This window comes from Erinaceus europaeus, chromosome 5 (genome assembly GCF_950295315.1).
Source record: "Erinaceus europaeus chromosome 5, mEriEur2.1, whole genome shotgun sequence".
NCBI lineage: Eukaryota > Metazoa > Chordata > Mammalia > Eulipotyphla > Erinaceidae > Erinaceus > Erinaceus europaeus.
Window position 1 is genome coordinate 41,309,012 of NC_080166.1, and position 17,908 is coordinate 41,326,919.

General features: G+C 45.3%; 1 protein-coding gene across 3 annotated transcripts in view; it reads right to left on the bottom strand.

Moving 5' to 3' along the window:
• Positions 1–9,039, bottom strand: part of OCLN (occludin) — a 69,855-nt gene extending 60,816 nt beyond the window's left edge. The window contains exon 1 of one of the 3 annotated variants that reach the window (XM_060191243.1): positions 8,926–9,039. The gene's annotated coding sequence lies outside the window, so the exon portion shown is untranslated. The other 2 variants (XM_007531256.3, XM_016191778.2) reach the window with 2 other exon arrangements.
• Between the last annotated feature and the right edge of the window lie 8,869 nt (positions 9,040–17,908).

Sequence of the window (17,908 nt, forward strand, 5' to 3'; positions counted from 1 at the left end):
CTACCTGCAGGGGAGTCGCTTCACAGGCAGTGAAGCAGGTCTGCAGGTGTCTTTCTCTCCCCCTCTTTGTCTTCCCCTCTCTCTCCATTTTTCTCTGTCCTATCCAACAACGACATCAATAACAACAATAATAACTACAACAATAAAAAACAAGGGCAACAAAAGGGAAAATAAATAAATAAATATTAAAAAAATTTTTTTTAAATAGTAAGATCTTTAAAACGTTTATTGGCAATGGTCAGTGAAATATGTTAGCATGTGAGCCCTGTAAATATGGAAAGGGTCCCTTACAGGAAGGAGGAGGCACAAGGCACAAACCTTCATCTAGAGTAACACACTTGCGTCTCAGTAGGCAGCTCCCACTCAAGGACCGTGTGTGTGTGTGTGTGTGTGTGTGTGTATGTGTGTTTCTACCTGATTCTAGAAGTGTGCTCTTTGTGTGTGTGTTTCTACCTGATTCTAGAAGTGTGCTCTTTGAATAAACCAATCACTACAATTGTAATGTTCAAATCACTTGTGCTCAGTTGCTTCTATTGCTAAGCCTGCTAGCTTGAAAGTATAAAACCTATGACAGGAAAAAGAAAAAAAAAGGTTGTGACTGTGCCCTCATTGGAGGCCTTGAGCTGAACTGAACTCAGGGTCTATGTGTAATAAAGCTCTGTTTCACCTTCACCAGCATCATTGTGCTATACGGCAGTCACCTCAAAACCGGGCAGGTTCCAACCCAGGCCCGTTTCAGAGCCACTTCCAGAGCTGTAGCAAGGGCCCTTTTTCAGAGTTGCCCCATAGAGGCCCTTCTCAGGGCCCCTTCAAGAGCTGTACCCCTGACACTATCTCATTTTTTAAATTATTATTTCCTTGGTGACGCTTTCAACACGAGGTAACAAGTTATACCAAACTTGGGCAGTATTCATAGAGAAAGTTCTTGGGTAGGATAGGTGTACAGTTATTTAAAAGAAACACTTCCTGGAGGCCAGGAGATAGCACACCAAGTAAAGCACACATAGTATGAAGTACAAAGACCGGAGCAAAGATCCTGGTTCAAGCCCAAGCTCCCCTGGGGAGGGGGGGTCACTTCACAAGTGATGAAGCAGGTCTGCAGGTGTCTTTCTTTCCCCCACATCTCTCAACTTCTTTCTGTCCTATCCAACAACAGCAGCAACAACAATAACAACAATAGAAAAAAAATAGCAAGATGGCCTTCAGGAGCAGTTGGATTGTAGTGCAGGCAGAGGGGCCCCCGTGACAACCCTGGGGGCAGGGAAAAAAACACCTCCCAGCACAAGAAGTGGCCCAATGGATGGGGTGTTGGACACTCAAGTATAAGGTCTTGCGTTCAATCCTAGACATCAAATGTGCCAGGGTTTAAATGTGCATTAGTTTTCTCACTCCCCCTCTCTTGTACACTAATAAGCAAATAAAAAATAATAATAATAATAAAGAAGAGAGAATGAGAGAAAAGAAAGAAGGAAGGAAGGAAGGAAGGATGGAAGGAAGGAAGGAAGCTTTGTCCATCTTGAAATGTACATGGTGCCCTAACCTAACTAGGTATCATCTCCAGTAGGGTGCCTGAGATTGTTTAAGGAGCTAGGAAAAGTATGTCTTAAGACAAACGACTGAAATAACAGGAAATGTTTAGCCTAGGGAACTCAACATTAGGACTAGGTCTGTCTTTGTAACCCTAGAAATGGTTCTTTAAAAAAAAGAAAAAGAAAAACAAACAAAACCACCAGAGGATCAGATTTCATCTCAAAGTTAGGAAGTTTCTCCTTCACCCTGACCCACACACCCTCCAAAAATAACAAATAACAATTTGCTCTCACATAATTTATGCAAAGTTTGACTTGTATGGTATTTGGAGTGGAGGGCGGAGGACAACAGACACAGGAGGACTTCTAAGATCTTTTTTGTTATGTATAGCATAGAGCATGAACTCAGGGCCCAGCATTCGCACACCACTGAGCCACCTCCCAGACCCAATTCCGAAGCACACCACCATCCATGGAGCTTCTCCAGTACCATCCACAATGTTCCCATGTGGTACCAGGATCAATCCTAGAGCATTACATATGGCAAGCTGCTCACTCTACCCAGAAAGCTATCTCCTGGCCAAGAATATGATTTTTATTTATTTATTTTTTTTAACCAGAGCACTGCTCAGCTCTGGCTGGTGGTGGTACAGGGGGTTGAACCTGGGACTTTGGAGCCTCAGGCATGAGAGTCTCTTTGCATAACCATTATGCTATCTACCCCTGTCCACAATATGCTTTTCATTTTTCTTTAAAGACAGAGAAAACAACAGAACTAAATCTGCCTTCAGTCTGAGATGGGGAGGCAGGTCTGGGTTCAAACCTGGGTCAAGCACAAGGCAAAGTAGGGCACTGTCCAAGTGAGCTATTTTACCAGCTCCAGAATATGCATTTTTAAAAATATATATTTTACTGGGGGCCAAGCAGTGGTGCACCTGGTTCAGTGCACACATTACAGTGTGCAAGGTCCTAGGTTCAAGCCCCTGTTCCTCACCTGCAGGGAAAATTTTCATGAGTGGTGAAGCAGGGCTGCAAGTGTCTCCCTCTCTCTATACAATAATAAATCTTTTTTTTTTTTTTTAACCAGAACACTGCTCAACTCTGGCTTATGGTGGTATGGGGAATTGAACCTGGAGCTTTGGATCATCAGGCATGAAGTCTCTCTGTATAACCATTATGCTATCTGCCCCTGCCCTATATATCTTTTTTTTTTTTAACATGAGGGAGAGGACCAGAACATCATTCTGGCACATATGATGCTGGGGGATGAAACTCAGGACCTCATGCTAGAGAGTCCAATGTTGTGTCCATATGCCAACTCTTGGGCCACAGAATATGCAATTTTATTTTATGTATTTATTTTTGCTTTGATATGACAGGCAGAAATTGAGAGGTAAATGGGGACAGAGAGAGACAGAGATACCTACAACACTGCTTCATGGTTCATGAAGTTTTCCTCCTGCAGGTGTGGGGGGGGGCTTGAACCCAGGTCCTTGCATATTGTAACATGACTATGCACTCAACCAGGTGCACCACTGCCCAGCCTCAGAATATTTTTAATAAGCTCCCTAGATTACGATATTTTTGCTATCAAGTCTTCACTGGGGTTTCGCTGTAGACTTTTGTGGCTTTTTGTTGTTGTTGTTCTGTTTTTATTTCCAGATAGAGGATGTTAAGACAGAGACGGAGAGAGAGGTAAAGAAAAGAGACACCACAGCACCAATCCAGAGCTTGTAAAACTTCCCTTTTGCATGGTGCTCCCATGTATGCTGGGGGCTTCAACCCAGGTCCTGAGGCATGGTAAAGTGTGCGTACGACCAGGTGAGTTACCTCCCAGCCCACCACCAAATGAGTTTTAATTGTCATTTGTTTTGAGATAATCCCTGACTAGGATAAAGACATCAATCCAAAGACATTTGTAAGTTGCCTTCAGGTCTCAACTTATTCCATCTTACATCTATTTTATTTTCAGAACAATTATCCCTCCTAGTTTTGTTTCTATTTTACTGCCACCATATTCACCTCAATATCAGCTTCACATGTATTTAATGACTATCTTGGATAGGGAGATAGTATAATGGTTCTGTAAAAAGACTTTCATGCCTGAGGCTCCAAAGCCTTAGGTTCAAATCTCTAGCAATAGAATACAACTCCAGTAAAAAGATTTATCTTGACGATCAATCATATTCTTCAACTCTACAGCTATTGATACCTGATAAAGTGCTAATCAATGTTTGATTTATAAAACAAACAAGTTGGATTTCAGTCCTGAAGTGGACATCTTTGTGTGTCCCCTCCCTCTTTGTTTAGACCATAGCACTGCTCAGGTCTGGCTACTGGTGATCCAAGGAATTCAACCTTAGGTCCGTGATGCCTTAGACTAGGAAGTCTGTCGTGCTACTCCTGGCACTCTACCTAACACAAGTTCCTTTTTTTTTTTTTTTTTTTTGATAAGGGGAGAAGGGATCCACCACTCTGGGCTCAGATTTTTCAAAAAAGAAGTGGGATGGAAAGAAAAGAACAAGAAACAAGGACACCACAGCACAGAAGTTTCCTCTAGTGTAATGGAATCTGGGTTCAAATGTGGGTGGCACACAAGGCAAATCCAGCACACTATCCAGATGAGCTATTTTGCTAAGCCACCCACTCTTTTCTTTTTTAATATTTATTTATTCCCGTTTGTTGCCCTTATTGTTTTTATTGTTGTAGTTATTGTTGTTGTTGTTGATGTCGTCATTGTTAGATAGGACAGAGAGAAAATGGAGAGAGGAGGGGAGACAGAGAGGGGGAGAGAAAGATAGACACCTGCAGACCTGCTTCACCACTTGTGAAGCGACTCCTCTAACAGGTGGGGAGAAGGGAGCTCAAACCAGGATCCTCACACTGGTCCTTACTCACACCGGTCCTTGCTGCTTTGCGCCATCTGTGCTTAACCCACTGCTCTACTGCCCGACTCTGGAGGTCTCACTGCTCTGAGATAACTACTGTAGTTTCAGATAAAGAAGTAGAGCTAAGGGGGGCAGGTGGTGGCACACCTGGTTAAGTGCACACACTACAGTGCACAAGGATCCTGGTTCAAACCCCCGGTTCCCAGGAGTGAAGCAGGGCTGCAGGTATCTCTCTGTCTCTTTCTCTCTGTCTCCCCCTCTCAATTTCTCTGTTTTCTCAATTTCTATTTAATATTTACATCAATGACCTCCCAGAAACTTCTTCAAGGAAGTTCATCTACGCCCATGACATTTGCTATGCAACTCAGGCATCCAAGTTCGACATCCTCGAGGAAACACTCACAAAAGGCATGTCTCTGATATCTGATTACTGTAAAAAATGGCGACTAATCCCTAGCACTGCAAAAACGGTATCATCTGTTTTCCATCTACACCATGCCTCGGCCTCGCGTGAGCTTAATGTGCAGCTTGGTGATACGAGAATCCGGCATGAAGCCCAGCCAGTCTATCTTGGCGTTACTCTCGATCGCACTCTGTCATTTCACAAACATCTCATAAAAACTGCAGCAAAGGTGGGCGCGAGCACTTCCACACTACGATCATCATCTCTGGCATTATGCTATTCCACTGCAGAATACTGTGCCCCAGTATGGTTCCGTAGCCCCCATGTCCACTTGGTCGATTCCAAATTATATTCCTCCATAAGGATAATTTCTGGAACCATCCGTTCCACCCCGGTTCCATGGCTGCCAGATATTCGTCGGGATGCGGCATCATCTAAGTTCATTTCCCACGTCTACGCTCGACCGGACCTGCCAATATACGCGGATATCTTCGCCCACCCTGTCCAACGCTTGACGTCTCGTCACCCAATCTGGTCCCCTACGCCTACACTGAACTTCTCTGTTCCAGTCTCTTGGAAACAGAGCTGGCAGTCAGCTGAGGTAAAGAACAAACACCTCATCACAGACCCCTGCAAGCGTCAACCCAGCTTTGACCTAGCACGTTATGATTGGGCCCTCCTCAATCGCTATCGAACAGGCCATGGCCGGTGCGCCGCTATGTTCCATCACTGGGGAGCCAGAGACAGCCCCTGCGGCTACAGACAGACTATGACCCACATAGTCAATGACTGCCACCTCTCCAGATTCAAAGGAGGTCTCGAAACTTTACATCAGGCTCAACCTGATGCTGTTGACTGGCTACGGAAGAAGGGCAAACGCTAGAAGAATTTCTGTCTTTACTTGATAAATAAATATTAAATATTAAAAAAAGAAAAGTAAAGCTAAGCTTCTCACAGTGCTGTAGTTCTATGGGCCTCACCTGGGAGTTTGTTAGAAAATCAGAATCCCAGGCTCGGCGTCTGACCTATGATCAGAATCTTTATTTTTATATGATCCACAGGTTATTAATACACATTTAAAGACTGGGGAGCACTAGGTTATAGAACACATGAAAGTTTGAGGCTGAAACACAAACTAAAAAGACTGCAGTCTTTTTACTCTAGTGTTTCTATAAACAGTCATCTGAATGAAAAAAAATTCACTAATTGTAAGCCTGGAAATTCAACTGAAGAGAACTTCCCTCTGAGTGGTGGAAAGGTGAAATATACCAGTGAAAGTATCTGTAAGGTTAGAGTAATCTGCTATCATTCTGAAATGGAAATTAAAAAATAATAAAAAAACTCTAAAAGGAGATAGAAAGGATTTTATCTTTACATCATGCAATTTATTGGAACTAGTCAAAGGCAAAGAATTCCAAAAAAAAAAAAAAAAAAACTCTGTAAATCTGGTTCTGGTGCTAGAATATCAAGAACTTCCACTTTTCCAGTAAACTTTCCCCGAGTAGCTGCCTTCAAGTTGTCCCAATTATAGTGATTCCCCTACAGATACGCTCATTTTTAAAACCAGATAATGAGGTTGGAAGGTGGTGCAGTGGCTGGGTATAAAGTGTTGTATTCTTGGGAGTCAGGAGGTAGCGCAGCAGGTTAAGTGCACGGGGCAAGGACCCACTTAAGAATCCCGGTTTGAGCACCTGGCTCCCCACCTGCTGGGGAATCCCTTCACTGTGAAAGCAGGTCTGCAGGTGTCTACCTTTCTCTCCCCCTCTCTGTCTTCCCATCCTCTCTCCATTTCTCTCTGTCCTATCCAACAACGACGACAAGAAGAATAACTACAACAATAAAGCAAGGGCAAGAAAAGGGAATAAATAAATGTACTTTAAAAAGTGTTGTATTCTTAAGCATTGAAGGCCTAGGTTTAATGTGGCATATATGCACCAGAGTGATGCTCTGGTTCTCTCATACCTTTAAGTAATTTTTTAAAAAATATTTATTGATTGATTCCCTTTTGTTGCCCTTGTTTTATTGTTGTGGTTATTATTATCGTTGTTACTGATGTTGTCTTTTTTGGATAGGACAGAGAGAAATGGAGAGAGGAGGGGAAGGCAGAGAGGGGGAGAGAAAGACAGACACCTACAGACCTGCTTCGCCGCCTGCGACTCCCCTGCAGGTGGGGAGCTGGGGGCTCGAACCTGGATCGGCCGGTCCTTGCGCTTTGTGCCACGTGCGTGTGCCACGTGCACTTAACTCGCTGTGCTACCATCCGACTCCCATATTTTTTTAAATAAAATAATATGGGGTAATAACAAGATCTGTCTTTCAGAGCTGGGATTAATAAACGATATAAAAGTACAAAACCTCCCCCATAGTGCCTTCTAACGCTGAACAACTAACCCACCCTTTCTCCTAAGTCTGAAATCTGTTAACACTTGGTCATCTTCCTCTCCCTCACCTAATGCAGGAGGCCCCTAATGACTAAAGAAAAAATACAAAAAAAAAAAAAGGGGGGGGAGGGCTGCTTTGTCTGAGGGAACATATCTTTTTAAAAAGCTTTTACTGAAGACTTAGGTGGAACCCAGGGCGTCAAGCATGCAAATTCTGCACTCTACCCGCTGAACTACCTACCCAGCCGCTTAAGACCATTTTAAAATACTGAAAAGAGAAAACAAAGATTCAAGTGTACAGTGCAAAATACACGATTACACTTGGGAATGCACAGGTTGAGAAATCCAGCTCTATCGAAAAAGAATAACTTTTCAATCACAAGTATCTCCAGAAGCGCCTTCATGGGAAGGGTTTCTTATTTTCCAGGGACCTGATAATACACCTGTTGTGCACGAGAGCCACACGCTCCCCCGGAAGGCCGCCTCCCCCGCGCCCCAGGTCGTCCCCAGGTGGGCGGTTAGCCCAGCGAGCCCCAGGGCCCGCGGGGGATGCCGAGGGGCCTCCCCGGGCTCCGTCTCTGCACCCGGACCCGAGGGGCTCGAGCTGCTCCGGCGGCCCGGGGGCGCAGAGGCCATCTTGGCCCCTGCACTCACTTCTCCCCGCACACTTCCTCCCCAGCAGGCAACATGTCGGCGGGCTGAGCGCGGGACCGCCCTTCCCTAGCGGTCTCGAAGTCGCCGGCCGGCCGCGGAGCCCACTGCGCCCGGAAGCGCCCGAAGTGCCCGGGGCCCGCGCTCGCCCAGCCGGAGCCGCCACGCCCGACGGGGTTGAGAGTCGGGGAGAGCCGCAGCTTCCCTCGAAGAACAGCCTCGCGAGCGAGGCCTCTCTCCTCGTCCCCGCGCACATCCACGCGCCCACACCGCGCCCCCAAGTGCTCTCCAGGGCCAGTCGGTCCCCACCGTGACTCCAGGGGCAGTGCGTGGACCGCGGGCCACCCTCTCCCGGGTTCTGAAGGGACCGGGCGCAAGCGGAAACCGCGAGGTGCCCACTCCCCACCCCGGGGGCTAGAAGCGCCCTGCTCCCCACCCTCCACGCCTCCAGCTCGGAAGCCCCAGGAGCCCCGATTCCCGACGACGCGTCCCCCCCCACACACACACACACACTCCCGCCCCCTTAGAGCTGCAACCCGCGGGGCTGAGCACGGGTTTCTCGGTTCCTCAACCTCTCCGCCCCCTACAAAGAGTAAAGTTGCCGCGCCGTCCGGCCAGCACCGCTCCCGGGGCCCGGAGTCCCAGCCCAGCGCCGAAACCGCCACCGAAACCAGCGCGGGGAGGCCTCCCTCGGCGCCCCCCCGAGCCCTCCGGGGCCCCCGAGCCGCACCCGGCTCTCACCTGCCAGCTGCAGCCCGCCCGCCCCACAAGAACCGCGGAAACCCAAGGACGCGCTCAACGGGCGGGCGCACCTGCGGGTTACCGGGACCCGCGGGGCACTCGCCCCCTCCCCGGCCCCTCCCCGCCCCCGGACATGCGCACCAGCCCCGCCCGGGTGCGGGAGTCCCCGGGCCCCAGCTAGCCAGCTTCACCTGCTGCGCCGCGCGGGCGTCTCGGCTCCAGCCGGCTCTCTGCGGAGTGCAGCCACCGCCACCCGAGGAAGGAGAAAGGGGGAGGTGGACGCCGGCGACGGGGTGTGGTGTGGCCGCCTCCTCCCTCGGTGACCCATTCACCTGAAACTCGGGTGGGAGGAGGAGAGCAGAGAGAGGAGCCGGCCCTGCCCCGCACAGCCCGGCGACTCGCAGCAACGCGCGGCGCGTTAAAGGAGCAGGGCAGCGCTCGGGACCCGGGAGGGCGGGTGGTCCTCGGCGCGCCCGCGCCCCCGCGCCCCGGCCTCCGAGGAGTTTGGCGGGGGAGGCTGGGTGACGTGTGGAAAGAGCTGTTTGCCTACAAAGTGCTCAGCCCTTCAACCGGCAAGAACACTTCGGTGCTCCGAATTTTTGGTTAAAAGTTGTGTTGGTTACAACAATAAAACAACAAGGGCAATAAAAGGGAATAAATAAATATAAAAAAATCTAAAAAAAAAAAAAGTTGTGTTGGAAAGAAGCATCTAGATGTGGGAGATTTTCAAAAAGGCCGCGTAAATTTTGGAAACTTTCTGAATCTTGGGGTGGGGGTGGCGACCATTACCCAGAGTGATAAAAGAAAAATGAAGCGCTGTAGACATCGAGGTGAATTGGTGGTCAAAATTAAGTGCTTGCCTTTGTGTCCATTATTAGCACTTAAGGATCCTCGGGAATTCCCCCCGCCCCATTTAACTATGGTATGTTTGTGAGTTTGCTCTTGGGGGATTTAAAATAGTTTCATATTCTCTGAGTTAAACAACAAGCCCTAGTTGTGTGTGCTGTTCTGTTTCTTGATCTGAAAGTTGGTTTCAAAGAAGTGTTTGTTGTTGGTTTCCAAGAAGTGAACGATATATAAACCTGTGTGTGTGTGCTGTGTTTCAGTGCTTTGTAAACAATTGCACTCCAGGATGTGGCACTTATATGCTTGCAATTTAACTGCATGGAAGGCTAGAATCTGGGCTCCTGTTTTATTTTGTGTTTCAATCTGGAAAGTCTGCATAACTAATAAATTTCCAATCCCACCCACTTCTCTACCTTTAATTAATGGATAGAGATGCACTCTCCCATGCATTAGCTCTTAAGATAATTCAATTTTTAGAAATAAAAACATTATGTAAATAAAAGGTATTTTTAAATGATGGCAGCCTCAGTGGATCATTTAATTGGTGTTAATTTGGTTGTTCTTAGAAGTTATTGCCTGAAATTATTTTACTATGAATGAATGATACAGTTTAAATTGGTGTTAGCACTGGGGAAGTCAAGCTAACCTTTTTTTTTTCTGTCAGATTACTGAAATATTCAAATATTCCATTGAGTTTGCAGTTAAACAGGGGAACATTTCCTAATACTCCCAGATTTATAAATACATTGATTATCTTATAGTATACTTGAGACCTTCTGAAAAGAATTTTTAAACTGTTTTTACTTATTTATTTTTGCTGTTGGATAGACAGACAGAAGTTGTAAGGGGAAGGGGAGATAGAGAGACACCTGCAATCCTGACTAACCACTCCTGAAGCTTTCCTCCTGCAGGTGGGGACCAGGGGCTTGAACCCGGGTCCTTGGGCACTATAATGCGTGAGCTTAACCAGATGCGCCACCGCCTGGCCCCCTGAAAATAATTTAAGAGGGTTTGTTTGCCCCAACTTTTTAAGACTGAAATATATTTTCATATACCATATTTACCTTAAAATATTTTAGGCACAATTCTGTGGTTTTTAGTATACTCACAAGAATATGAAATTGTCGTAATGATCTAATTCCATATTATTTTCATCACCCCAAATGGAAGCAGTTACTCCTATTTCCCCTCCAGACCCTGGCAACTGCTAACCTAATCTCTGCCTTTATTGATATGCCTATTCTGGACTTTTTATATGATTGGTTAATACAATTGTGGCCTTTTGTGTCTGGCTTCTTTCATTTAGCATAGTGTTTTCAAAGTTCTTATGGTTTCTGCCAGTATTTCATTCCTTTTTGTGGCTGAAAAATACATTGTATAAATATTCTACCTTTTATTTAAACCTTCATCAGTTGATGGACATTTAAATTATTTCCACTTTTTAAATATTATAAATAATGCTAGGGGTCCTGGCAGTAGCACAAGTTAAGCACACATGACCTGAAGTACAAGGACCAGTGAAAGAATCCCTGTTCCAGCCACCCCCCCACACCTGCAGGGGGGTCGCTTCTCAAGCAGTGAAGAAAGTCTGAAGGTGTCTTTTTCTCCCCTTCTGTCTCCCCCTCCCCTCAGTTTCTCTCTGTCCTATCCAGCAACAACAGCAATAGCAACAAGGGCAACAAAAAAATGGAGAAAATGGCCTCCAGGAGCAGTGGATTTGTAGTCAGGCATTGAGCCCCAGCAATAACCCTGGAGGAGAAATAATAATAATAATGCTGTGAATATTTGTTTACATGTTTTTTGTGGATATGTATTTTCACATCTGTTGAGAAGAAATTAAACTTTTTTTCAATACTTTTTATTTATTCCCTGTTGTTGCCCTTGTTGTTTTATTGTTGTAGCTATTATTATTGTTATTGATGTCGTCATTGTAGGACAGGACAGAGAGAAATAGAGGAGGGGAAGACAGAGGAGGAGAGAAAGTTAGACACCTGCAGACCTGCTTTACCTCTTGTGAAGCGACTAACCTATGGGTGGGGGAGCCAGGGGCTCTAACTGGGATCGTTCCGCCGGTCCTTATGATTTGCGTCACCTGTACTTAGCCCACTGCACTACCACCCAACTCCCAAAATTAGACATTTTTTTCCTTTTTTTGTTGCCCTTGTTGTTTATCAGTGTTGTTGTTACTATTATTGTTGTCTTTGTTGTTGCATAGGACCGAGAAAAATTTAGAGAGGAGAGGAGACAGAGACGGGGAGAGAAAGATAGACACCTGCAGGACAGAGAGAAATTGAGAGAGGTAGGGAAGATAGGGAGAAAGATAGACACCTGCAGACCTGCTTTACCACTCCTGAAGTGTCCCTAGTACAAGTGGGGAGCAGGGGCTCCTACCTGGGTCCTTGCACATGGTGCTATGTGCACTTACTAGGTGTACCACCTCCATGCCCCTGAATATATTTGTTTTTATTAGAGAGAGACAGAGAGATCAGAGCACCACTGATCTCTGGCATCTGTTGATGTAATGGATTGAACCTGGGCCCTCAGGGACATTTAGTCCTGTGTTAATTGCTGAGCTATCTCCCCAGCCCAAAACTCCTAATAACTACCTTGTAGAGTGCATATTAGATAGTACATGGAAGGTTTATTTACTTATCTTTATATTTATGGGAGCAAGAACAGAAATAACAGAACACTGTTCTGCTTATTATGTCCAGGGATCCAACCTGGGATTTCATGCATGCAAGTCTTGTGTTCTGCTGCTGAGATATCTTCCCAGCCTAACTCCCTAGCCTAGTATTATATATTATTACCAAAGTTATTGAGCTGAGGCTCAGTGCCTGCACCAAGAATCCATCTTCTCCCAGAGCCCATATTTCCCTTTTTTATTTTTCCTTCTTTTTTTTATTTGATAGGGCAGAGAGAAAGTGGGTGCTCTACCTCTTGGCCCTGTCATGTAGATATATAGAGATATGACTTCCAAGTCCACTAGAGCTATGATTTTGCATCTATCAGTCTCTTGTCATCATGAAAACACATATTTATTTATTTATTTATTTTACCAGAGCACTGCTCAGCTCTGGCTTGTGGTGGTCCTGGGGATTAAACCTGAACTTCTGCTATTTTAGGTATAAAAGTGTCTTGCAGAGCCATTATGCTGTCTCCCCCACCACTTTTTTTTTTTTAAGATTTTACTGATTTATGAGTGAGAGAAGATGAGAAGAGAGAAAGAACCAGTGCTTTACTCTGATACATCCACTGTGGGGGTGGGGTGGGGGGCAGGGAGGGGTGAACTTCAGACCTCTTGTTTGAGAGTCCAACACTTTAACCATTGTCCCACCTCCTGGAGGTGTCTCTGTTTTTCTCTTCCTCTCCTCCCTCTCAATTTCTCTGTCCTATCAAATAATAAATATATACATACGTAAATAAATTTCCCAATATATTTATATATTTTAATAGCATCTCCAGGTTTACATTTCTTTTATTTTTATTTTTTTAACCAGAGTACTGCTCAGCTCTGGCTGGTAAAGGAGGTTGAACCTGGGACTTTGGAGCCTCAGGCATGAGAGTCTATTTGCATAACCATTATGCTATCTACCCCTGCCCTATTTCTAGTACTAGTTCTCAGAAGAGAAAAGAAAGGACATTAGAGTGGTCTGGGAGGTGACACAGTGGATAAAATGTTAAGACTCTCAGGTGTGAGGTTGTGAGTTCAATCCCTGGTAGCACATGTACCAGAGTGATGGCTGGTTCTTTCTCTCTCCTCCTATCTTTCTCATTTTAATAAATGAATAAAATATTTTTTTTTAAAAAAAAAAAAGGACATTAGAATATTTGCACTATGAAGGAGCCTGGGCTGTTGTGCATGCTGTTGAGTGCCCACATTACTATGTTCAAGGACCTAGGTTCATGCCTATGGTCACTACCTGTAGGGAGAAAACTTCACAAGCAGTGAAACTATGCTGTAGGGATCTCTCTCTACTCTTTAAAAAAATTTTTTTTAATTATATTTATTGGATAGAGACAGCCAGAAATCGAGAGGGTAGGGGAGATAGAGAGAAAGAGAGACACCTGCAGCACTGCTTCACCACTTGTAAAGCTTTCCCCCTGCAGGTGGGGACTGGGGGCTCGAACCCAGGTCCTAGAGCTCTGTAACGTGTGCTCAACCAGGTGTGCCACCACCTGGCCCCTTTCTCTCTCCTTCTCTATCTCCCATATCCCTCTCAATTTCTGTCTCTATCCAATATATAAATAAGATATATTTAACAAGAATCAACAAGTGATATAAAAGTATCAACAATCGGGAGTTGGGTGGTAGTGCAGCAGGTTAAGCACACATAGCACAAAGTGCAAGGACCAGCATAAGGATCCTGGTTCGAGGCCCTGGCTTCCCACCTGCAGGGGAGTCGCTTCACAAGCAGTGAAGCAGGTCTGCAGGTGTCTATCTTTTTCTCCCCCTCTGTCTTCTCCTCCTCTTTCCATTTCTCTCTGTCCTATCTAATAACGATGACATCAATAACAACAACAACTACAACAATAATACAAGGGCAACAAAAGGGATTAAATAAATAAATAAATAGTGATTTCACCTTTAAAAATATATATATATATATACATATATATATATATATCAACAATCGCATTCGTTTCCTCAGAGTAACCTTGTGCCAGGCATGGTACTAAGTGGCTTATGAACTTTTTTTTTAATTTCATGATGCATTATATTTCCCATTTTTGGACAAACTCAGAAAGGCTTGATCATGTACTGTAGATATCTACTAAGTTGTAGAATCAGAATTCAAAGACAAGGTATTGGGCTGGGGAGACAGCATAATGGTTCTGCCTTTGCCTGAGGCACCAAAGAACCTGGGTTCAGTCCCCAGCACCACTATAAATCAGAGCTGAGCAGTCCTCTGGTAAGAAAAACAAAACGGTAGCGCAGCAAGTTAAACACACGTGGTGTAAAGCTCAAGGATCCTATAAGGATCCCGGTTCGAGCCCCCGGCTCCCCACCTATAGGGGAGTCTCTTCACAGGCGATGAAGCAGGTCTGTAGGTGTCTCTCTTTCTCTCCCCCTCTCTGTCTTCACCTCCTCTCTCCATTTCTCTCTGTCCTATCCAACAACGACATCAATAAAAACAATAATTACAACAATTAAAAAGAAGAATTAAGGTAGTTTTTTTTTAAAAAAAAAGAAAAACAAAACAAAGACAGGGTATTTAATTCCAGAACTAATGTCTTAGCAGTTTTACTACAGTTTAGAACTGCCTTTTTTTTCCTTTTTAAAAAATCTGTATTCTTTATTTATTGGATAAAGACAGAAAGAAACCAGAGGGAAGGGAGAGACAGATGAAGAGTGAAAGAGAAACTGCCTCACTGCTTATTAAACTTCCGCCCTGCCCGTCCTGCAAATGGGTATTGGGGGCTTGAACCCCCAGTCCTTGTGCACTGTAACAAGAACACTCAATTGGATGTGTCACCTCCAGACCCACCTTTGTGTTTCTTTAAAAAAAATTCCGGGAGTCGGGCGGTAGGGCAGTGGGTTAAGCGCACGTGCAAAGTGCAAGGCAACTACAACAATAAAACAACAAGGGCAACAAAATGGAATAAATAAAATAAATATAAAAAAAAAAATTCCAAGGGGCCAGGTGGTGGTACACTCAGTGAAGCGCACATATCACCATGCTCAAAGATCCAGGTTTGGGAGGTGTAGTATGTATGTACGTGGTATGTACACACAATAGAATACTACTCACCTGAGCAGGCAAGATAGCTCACCTATATAGTTCACTCACTATATCACGCAAGCTACTTAGGTTCGAATAAGGTCCCAGTGCACTGGAGAAGGCTTTGATGCTTTGTTATCTTTATTTTATTTTAGATAGTGACAGAAAAATCAAGAGGGAAGGGGAGATAGGGAGGGAGAAGGAAATACCTGCAGCATTGCTCCACCACTCCTGAAGCTTCCACCCTGAAGGTAGGAACAGGAGACTTAAAGCTGGGTGCTTGAGCCCGTAATGTGTACACTCAACAGGGTGCACCACCACCCAGCCCCTAATGCATTTATTTTTGGATAGAGACAGAGCAATCCAGAGAGAAAGGGAGATAGAAAGACCCCTGCAACACTACACTGCTTGTGATGTGTGTGTGTGTGTGTGTGTGTGTGATCTCCCCCACCCCCCAGCAGACAGGGATGGGGGTTCTTGGACCCAGATCTTGGGCACTGTGACATATGTGTCTACAGGTTGTGTCACCTCCCAACCCAGTAGGCCTCTGTTGTTCTCTTCCTCTTCCTCTCCCACCCCCTCCTCTCTCCCACGTCCCCCCTCCCCCTCGTCTTCCTTTTCCTTCTTTTTAACTTTGAGGGATGTTAGATATATCCTGCCTACATACCTATCTACCTACCTACCTCTTAAGCTTTATTTATTTATGAAGAGAAAGAGGGAGAGAGAGAGCCAGAACATCAAATGTGGTGCTTGAGATCTAATTCAGGCCCTCACCTTGCCACCTCCCTGGCTGCCCTAGAAGCATTCATTTTTTTAAAAAATATTTTATTTTCCCTTTTGTTGCTCTTGGTTTTTTTTTATTATTTTTTATTTAAGAAAGGATAAATTAACAAATCCATAGGGTAGGAGGGGTACAACTCCACACAATTCCCACCACCCAATCTCCATATCCCACCCCCTCCCCTGATAGCTTTCCCATTCTCTATCCCTCTGGGAACATGGACCCAGGGTCATTGTGGGTTGCAGAAGGTGGAAGGTCTGGCTTCTGTAGTTGCTTCCCCACTGAACATGGGCGTTGACTGGTCGGTCCATACTCCCAGTCTGCCTCTCTCTTTCCCTAGTAGGGTGGGTCTCTGGGGAAGCAGAGCTCCAGGACATATTGGTGGGGTCTTCAGTCCAGGGAAGCCTGGCAGGCATCCTGATGACATCTGGAACCTGGTGACTGAAAAGAGAGTTAACATACAAAGCCAAACAAATTGTTGAGCAATCATGGACCCAAAGGTTGGAATAGTGGAGAGGAAGTGTTAGGGGGATACTCACTGCAAACTCTAGTGTACTTCTGCTTTCAGGTATATATTTTGCAGTAGTTTATGGATATGTGTGAACAGCTCTTGTTGTTTTTTATTGTTGTTGTATCTTTGTGCTTTGCGCCACATGCACTTAACCCACTGTACTAAGGCCCGACTCCCTCTAGAAACATTCTTTTTTTCTTTTTTCAATTTATTTATTCCCTCTTGTTGCCCTTTTTTAATTGTTGTAGTTATTATTGATGTTGTTGTTGTTGTTGGATAGGACAGAGAAAAAGGGAGAGAAGAGGGGAAGACAGAGAGGGGGAGAGAAAGACACCTGTAGACCTGCTTCACTGTCTGTTGTTGTTGGAAAGGACAGAGAAAAATGGAGAGAAGAGGGGACAACAGAGAGGGGGAAAGAAAGACACCTGTAGACCTGCTTCACTGTCTGTGAAGCGACTTCCCCAGAACCGGGATTCTTATATGCAGGTCCTTGCGCTTTGCGCCACATGCGCTTAACCCGCTGCGCTACCTCCCGCCTCCCTAGAAGCTTCTTAAAAAGTTGTTTAGGAGGACCCGCATAAGGATCCTGGTTCAAGCCCTGGCTCCCCACCTGCAGGGGTGTCGCTTCACAAGCGGTGAAACAGGTCTGCAGGTGTCTATCTTTCTCTCCCTCTCTCTGTCTTCCCCCTCCCCTCTCCATTTCTCTCTGTCCTATCCAACAACAATGACAACAATAATAACTACAACAATAAAACAACAAGGGCAACAAAAGGGAATAAATAAATATAAATAAAATATTTTTTTAAAAAAAGTTGTTTAGGGCGGTGGTGCAGCGGGTTTAGCGCACGTGGCACAAAGCGCAAGGACCAGCGAAAGGATCCCAGTTCCAGCTCCTGGCTCCCCACCTGCAGGGGAGTCGCTTCACAGGCTGTGGAGCAGGTCTGCAGGTGTCTCTTTCTCTCCCCCTCTCTGTCTTCCCCTCCCCTCTCGATTTCTCTCTGTCCTATCCAACAACAACGACAACAATAATAGTAACAACACCAACGATAAACAACAAGGGCAACAAAAGCGGGGGGTGGGGGGGAATGGCCTCCAGGAGCGGTAGATTGGTGGTGCAGGCACCGAGCCCCAGCGATAACCCTGGAGGCAAAAAAAAAAAGTTGTTTAGGGGCTGGGTGGTAGTGTGGCTGGTTGACTGTACATGTTACACACTGCGCAAGGACCTGGTTCAAGCCCCCAGTTCCCACCTGTAGGGGAAAGCTTTGCAAATGGTGAAGCAGGGCTGCAGGTGTCTCTCTGTTTCTCTCCCATGTCCCCTCATCTCAATTTCTGGCTGTCTCTATCCAATAAATAAAGATATTAAAAAGTTGTTTAAAGATCTGGGTCTATGTGTTTTCTTTTACAAAAACATTTTCAAATACCATCAAAAACAATAGGGTCAGAATAAGTTAAGA